The sequence below is a fragment of the Sinocyclocheilus grahami genome, unplaced genomic scaffold (genome assembly GCF_001515645.1).
Source record: "Sinocyclocheilus grahami isolate Dianchi unplaced genomic scaffold, SAMN03320097.WGS_v1.1 scaffold110.1, whole genome shotgun sequence".
NCBI classification, from domain to species: domain Eukaryota; kingdom Metazoa; phylum Chordata; class Actinopteri; order Cypriniformes; family Cyprinidae; genus Sinocyclocheilus; species Sinocyclocheilus grahami.
The window spans coordinates 637-8638 of NW_015505289.1; the positions used below are offsets into that span (position 1 = coordinate 637).

The 8002-nt window shown below is 37.0% G+C and overlaps 1 pseudogene; it reads left to right on the plus strand.

The window, feature by feature from the left end:
• The first annotated feature begins 1108 nt into the window (after positions 1 to 1108).
• The window catches only part of LOC107588992 (tyrosine-protein phosphatase non-receptor type 11-like), a 12855-nt pseudogene continuing 5961 nt past the window's right edge, over positions 1109 to 8002 (plus strand).

An 8002-nucleotide genomic window follows, 5' to 3' on the forward strand; every position in this document is an offset into this window, starting at 1 on the left:
CATTTTATTAAAAAAATAACTGACCCCAAACATATGAACAGTAGTGTTTATTGTTGTGAAAGATTTCAATTTTGAATAAATGCTGTTCTTTTTAACTTTTTATTCATCAACGAATGCTGAAAAAAGTATCACAGGTTCCAAAAAAATATTAAGCAGCAAAACTGTTTCCAATATTGATATTAATTCAGCATAAAATTAGAATGATTTCTGAAGGATCATGTGACACTGAACACTGGAGGAATGATGCTGACAGGATCACAGGAATAAATGACATTTTAAAGTATATTAAAATGGAAAACCATTATTTTAATTGCGATAATATTTCACAATATTACTGGTTTTTCTGTATTTTTGGTCAAATAAATGCAGCCTTGATGAGCAGAAGAGACTTCTTTCAAAAACATTAAAAAATGATTGAACAGCAGTGTACACAAAGGCATATATTGCACTATTTTGTTCCAGTAATGTCCAGGGTTATCATAGATAATTATAACTAAACTTTGTTATTTGAAATAAAGTAAACGTTAACTGAAATAAAATAAAACACAAAATACTTTATTTCAGCTAGTTGCCAAGGCATCATTTCTCATTTTAATTTAGTTTATCCTGATAAGAATGAATAAAAACTATAAAAAAAGAATAAAAACAAAACTAATAAAAACACAACAAAATGACTAAAACTGTAACTACAATTAAAATAAAGAGAGAAAATAAAAATGTAACTAATACAAAATATTATTAAAAACAAAAAACTACTAAAAATGCACGACAAAATGATATTAAAAATTAAATTTTAAATTAAAAATATTAAAATAAATAATAAAAACTATAAAAGTATATCAGTGATACTAAAATAACACTGATATTCTCTATATTTAATGTGCTAAAATGGGTTTATTGTTGAGCTGCATCTCTAGCTTCTGATTCCGAATGATCTTTTTTCATATGATAGTGTTTAATATTTACTGACATTTCTGCAGTTACTTTTATGTTTACTGTTTATTTACTGGTCAGTAGCTGTCTTGTTTGCTGAATAAAAAGGGTTAATGCAAAATGCATCAGTGTTTCATGTGATGACGTGTTGATGGTGTTGTGTTTGTGTCTGTAGGTGGTTCCACCCCAACATCACTGGAGTGGAGGCGGAGAACCTTCTCCTCACTCGTGGTGTGGACGGCAGTTTCTTAGCCCGTCCCAGCAAAAGCAATCCTGGAGACTTTACGCTCTCTGTCAGGTGAGAGGTGACGGAGAAATCAGGATTCAGGCTGGGAATAACAAGTGTTAATTGGAAAAATCATATATGTGACCCATGCTGGCAAAATGAGTCGGAATGCGCACGGGCTAATTTTGAGCTACAGGCAAAAAAAAAGTGAAAAATGTTGATTTTGAAGTTTTCACAAAAATGAGTTCATTAAGCCGTCGGCTAGCGATCCCAGTGCTCCAAATAATGATTTTAGATGTTTAATTACCTTTATTTGTACGTTTTCTGAGAGGAGTACCCTTTCTCTGCTCGTTTCTCACGCTGACTGTCATCCGAAGCGCACACATAAAGGCGCTTTTGACAGCACGCAATCCCGATAAATATAGGCTACACTAGTGCTGGGCGGTATTACCAAAAATTTATATCATGGTATTTTTCAAAATTATACCGGTTTCATGACGGTATTTTTTCAAAAAAGGGTGTTAAGTCTATTTCTACTGATTGAGAGAGGAAATACTGCAGTATATTGACTTAGAATACCCTATTTTACTGTCATGATGAGTGAATATTGTCAAAAAATACCACACTAAATAGTGACTAAACACGACCCCTTTTAATACATGTTAACCAGGAGTCACTCTCATTTATAATCGCGGCATTGTCTGATAAAATCAACATGCATCTACACTAAAGAGCAGCTATGCGGTTGTTTTGGCTATATAACTTTTTTGTCTCGTGCAGCGCACTGCCTGCATCTGAGTAACAAACTAAAAACACAACAAACAAAAAAGTGCATGTGATATTAACAGACGAACTACGCTCATATTCATAATTCCAAACAATCAGTAAGTGACAGGTGCTAGGAAACGCTGTTTTGTACTCATTTCTTGACAAGTCGGCTGCGGTGCGGCCAACTCAATGTGCTGCTTGTCTGGCGCTCACTGCACAGAACAGACGCCGAGAGAGGCGACACTTCTCCGGGAAAGTCAGACCTCGCGCTCGCGGGACAGCACTGGCGACTAAAGAGCAGCTATGCGGTTGTTTTGGCTATATAACTTTTTTGTCTCGTGCAGCGCACTGCCTGCATCTGAGTAACAAACTAAAAACACAACAAACAAAAAAGTGCATGTGATATTAACAGATGAACAATCAGTAAGTGACAGGTGCTAGGAAACGCTGTTTTGTACTCATTTCTTGACGAGTCGGCTGCGGTGCGGCCAACTGAATGTGCTGCTTGTCTGGCGCTCACTGCACAGAACAGACGCCGAGAGAGGCGACACTTCTCCGGGAAAGTCAGACCTCGCGTTCGCGGGACAGCACTGGCGAAATCTTCCAACTGAACCATAGCTAAGGTTTATCCAAAAAAGTCGCTAGGTTTGTCAGTATGAATATTCTATGGAAAAAAAAAACGCTAAAAGGGTCTGAAAAACGCTAAAAGGGTTTAAGTGTTTACAGGATGGCATTATATTTACTACTGTATTTCATTAAGTGATATAATATAATGTTTACGTAACTCTCTACTTGAACTACAAACTAAACTCTATTTAAAAGCTATTTACCATAAAAAGTACTGATATCCATCATAATAATACAGTACTGTGTGTGAATATCAGTGTTTATGAGTCTGTCAGCTGTCCAGCGACACTTGGTAGCTTAAAGTATTCGCAGTCTGTGTGTTTCTCTTCACAAGACACGGATAACTTTTGTATAATGATGAATTCATCAAGCATTTGAAACCCTTAAATTAAAACCCCTTAACATCGATGAGGGCAAACACCGGCAGAACATCTGACATCTGGCAACCGCAAGCATGAAAGCTTGTGGAGGCTTGTTATAAATGCAAGATAATGAAAATGTACAATTGAAAATGAAATGTTTTCAGGATTAATAACCAGTGGGCAACACAGAATTACAGTATTTAAGTATTCACGCAAACATAATCTGTTATGTCTTAAGGGAACGTTTGGGGAACTGTTGGGGAAAAACATCTGATGTGTAACGTTATATTAGATCCATGCATTACAGTGGGTCTTAATATTATGACAATGTACAATAAAAGAATCACTCGCTGCTCTTGATTGAACTGCTTTTGTAGTTTTAATAATCAATTTATTTGTAATTAACAGACTAAAGGGATTTTTACATTTGATTATTTGTTTTTCTTACTTGAATGCTTTTGTTTAGATGTAAAATGAAAAATGTAATGCATTATTTGTTTGCTATATTTGTTCTACTGTTTTTTTTTTTGCTTCTGTTATTAACAAAAATAAAATAAAAAAATAGCTATATTGTGATTTTATGACTTGTACGGTGGAGAGAAGTTTGCCACTCTGGCTGAGCTGGTGCAGTATTACATGGAACATCACGGACAGCTGAAAGAGAAAAACGGGGACGTCATTGAGCTGAAATACCCACTCAACTGTGCCGATCCCACTTCTGAGAGGTGAGCATGAGCATAGTTCTTTATCCGTCTGTCCTTCCATGATAGTTGTGTTTTATAGGCCTTTTTATTGGCGTCTGAACCTGAAAACCCTCCTCTGATGTTGTCCTTTATTTTTTGCAAGGTGGTTTCATGGTCACCTATCTGGTCGTGAGGCTGAGAAGCTGTTGACAGAGAAGGGCAAGAATGGAAGTTTCCTGGTGAGAGAAAGTCAGAGTCACCCGGGAGATTTTGTGCTCTCAGTACGGACTGGAGATGACAAGACGGACACCAGCGACGGCAAACCCAAAGTCACACACGTCATGATTCGCTGCCAGGTATAGGTCACTTACAATTTTGACTTGCATGTCAAATTTGTTTTCTTTTAAATTGCAAAGGAGTTAGGATGGTTAACTAAGTGTTAAACAACCAGCTAGTCATTTAGTGAGCTCAAATAATGTACAGTAGATTAAAAAAAATATTTTACTTGTTTATTAAATGAAAAGATGCAACTTTGTGATTTAAATACTCTTCAAGTAGTTGTTTCTTACATAAAGCTCTTTTGCACTACAAATCATTTTTTGCACTACAATCGCTATTTCTGCACTGTTGTTTACTTTACTGGTTTGCACTCTATCTGCCATATGCCTTGTGCTTTATATATATTTTTTTACATTTGACCTTATTTGTATATTTGTATAGTTGTATTTTGTATTTAATCTGTATTTATGTTATCTGTATGCACCCAAGGGTCTGAGAGTAACGCAATTTCAATTCTCTGTATGTATGTCCTGTACATGTGGAAGAATTGACCGAACTTTTGAACGCTAGTGTATATGTACTTGGTACGTTTGACATCCCAAAACACTTATTTGAGATGAACTGAAAGAGATTATTCCTGGCATAAGAGTTTTCCAATGCAGTGTTATGTTTCTTGCAGCCTTTGAACACTACCCGCATCAATGCAGCAGAGATTGAAAGTCGGGTACGAGAGCTCAGCAAGCTGGCAGAGACCACAGATAAGGTCAAGCAGGGATTCTGGGAGGAGTTTGAGGTGAGAGCCTGTCAGCACCCAGTTTAGTGCCAGATTGACCAATGGTCTGTTCAGTTGATCAGTCACTGTATTCATTATAAAGGGTCGAGTTCTGACAATCACTTTTAATTCTGTGTCCACAGACTCTTCAGCAGCAGGAGTGTAAACTGCTGTACAGTCGCAAGGAGGGCCAACGGCCGGAAAACAAAAACAAGAACAGATATAAGAACATTCTTCCTTGTGAGCAAACATCATCATCATCATCATCATGCAGAATTCTCAAAATCACATGCACCACATGAGCCACCAGTGTCATTACTATTGTTATCTCTGCGTCTCCTCCTCAGTCGACCACACACGAGTCGTGCTGACCGATGGTGACGCGAACGAACCGGGCTCTGACTACATCAACGCCAACACCATCATGGTAATAAAGGTGCCTTCAGGTCCTGTCAAATGATTCAGTATTTATAAGTGTAGTAACATGGTTTTTGTGGTTCCCAGCCTGATATCGAGACTAAAAGCAACAACTCCAAGGTGAAGAGGAGCTACATCGCCACGCAGGGCTGCCTGCAAAGTACCATCAGTGACTTCTGGAGAATGGTGTTTCAGGAGAACTCTCGAGTCATCGTCATGACCACGAAGGAAGTGGAACGGGGAAAGGTGAGGGGTTTCCCAATGGTTGGACCAGTTACAGACATTTTCATTCTGGTTCATGGACTGGTTTTTATATTGCTAAAAGAAATATGCAAATAAATATGCTAACTTTGACCGTATTTAAATACATTTGGAATGGTACTAAAGTTATTATTGTAGGATGTGAAATAATGTATTTTCAAAGCTTGAAATTTGTTGCGGAAAGTAGAGCTGCATAATTTGGACAATAAAAATCTCATTGCAAATTTATTTGGTTATTTATTTATGATTCAAATTGTGATTTTAAAATAGACAAAAAAAACAAAAAACGTTCTCGTGATTTTAAATAAAATATATGAAAACTGAAATAAAATTAAATATTAAAAATAATTTTATTTCAGCTAGTTGCCAAGGCAACATTTCTATTTTAATTCAGTAACTTGATGAATGAACGTAACTAAAACTATAATAAAAATGAATAAAACTATATAGACATTAAAAAATATGACAAAGCACAACAGATTACTAAAACTTTAAAAATAAAATGAAAATGGGAATTACAAAAATAAAAACGAATTCAAAATAATAGAGAAAACTATAATATCTCAATGATACTAAAATTGCTCCAAGTTTGCTGTGCTTGTTTGTAGGGATGCAAAATTTGGCTTATATTTGAATTTGATTTAAATGTATTTGATTTAAATTGATATAATATTAATAACTACTAAATAAAGAATATTTACAAAATGTAATACAAAATTAGAAATAATTCTATTGTAATTAAACTATTTAAGTGACGTGACATGTGGCCAAGTATGGTGACCCATATTTGGAATTAGTGCTCTGCATTTATCCCATCCAAAGTGCACACACACAGCAGTGAACACACACACACACACACCGTGAACACACACCCGGAGCAGTGGGCAGCCATTTATGCTGTGGCGCTCGGGGAGCAGTCATGCCTCAGTCGTGGTATTGAAGTGAAGGTATTTCACTGTAAAAAAAAAATCGAGTATTTAATAAAATAATAATAACCTCATTTTATTGAACAACAGTAAAATTACAATATTAACATTTATAGCTGTCTTAATTTTCAAACGTTATGATAATTTTCAAATGTTAAAACATAGAACTTTTTATTTTGGAGGAAAACTGTTTGGAGACTTTAAAGCTCTTTTGCTGACAACTAGGGTTGCAAAGAGGCGGAACATTTCCAGTCAATTTCCAAAACTTTCTGAAAGTTTCAAAACATTCTGGAAGGTTTTCTGGAAATATTCTTATTCTCATTGGAGAATTAGAAAGATTGTTGATGCATGTTGCGTCACTCGGATACATGCGGCGCACATTTATTTAAATAAATCACAGCCTTTGTGATTTAAAAATCACACTAAGCCATATCCAGTATTGGATTAATTTTTTAGCTCAAGCTGAAATATTGAAATATGAAATCCATATCCAGTAATTAAATATTCTGAGACGCATTGTGTTTTTCTTCACAGAGTAAGTGTGTGAAGTATTGGCCTGACGTCTCCGCGCTGAAGGAATACGGAGCCATGCGTGTGCGGAACGTGAAGGAAACGTGCGCACATGATTACATCCTGCGAGAGCTGAAGCTGTCAAAAGTTGGACAGGTACGGTAAAACCGAAATGGTTACATCACCACAAAACACAAGAGTCTTTCTCTAAGGCCGGTGATCTGGCTGATGTTGTAGGGTAATACTGAGCGTACAGTGTGGCAGTACCATTTCCGCGCCTGGCCTGACCACGGTGTGCCCGGAGACCCTGGCGGCGTGCTGGACTTCCTGGAAGAGGTCAAAATGAAGCAGGAGAGCATAACCGGGGCTGGAGCCATCGTGGTGCACTGCAGGTTATGAGAACACAATAAAAAAAAACAAGGTTTCTGTGGGTCTTAAAACAGCGTAATTCACCCTTGCACAAATTAAGGCCTTAAAGGAACACTCCACTATTTTTGAAAATAAGCTCATTTTCCTACTCCCCTAGAGTTAAACAGTTGAGTTTTACCATTTTCGAATCCATTCAGCCGATCTCCGGGTCTGGCGGTAGCACTTTTAGCTGTAGCTTAGCATAGATCATTGAATCTGATTAGACCGTTAGCATCTCGCTCAAAAATGACCAAAGAGTTTCTATATTTTTCCTATTTAAAACTTGACTCTTCTGTAGTTACATCGTGTACTAAGACCGATGGAAAATAAAAAGTTGCGATTTTCTAGGCCGATATGGCTAGGAACTGTACTCTCTTTCCGGCGTAATAATCAAGGAACTTTGCTGCTGTATCATGAGTGCAGCAGGCGCAATGATATTACGCAGCACCTGAAAATAGTCCCCAGCTAGGTAACTTCCAATAGAAGTCACGCTCCCTGTATTGTTGACGGAAGTTAGCCTATTTTCAGGCGCTGCGTAATATCATTACGCCTGCTGCAACCATGGTACGGCAGCAAAGTTCCTTGATTATTACGCCGGAATGAGAGTATAGTAGAAGAGTCTACAGAAGTCTTCTGACTACAGAAGAGTCCATTTTTAAATAGGAAAAATATAGAAACTCTTTGGTAATTTTTGATCGAGATGCTAACGGTCTAATCAGATTCAATGATCTATGCTAAGTTAAGCTAAAAGTGCTACCGCCAGACCCGGAGATCGGCTGAATGGATTCGAAAACGGTAAAACTCAACTGTTTAACTCTAGGGGAGTTGGA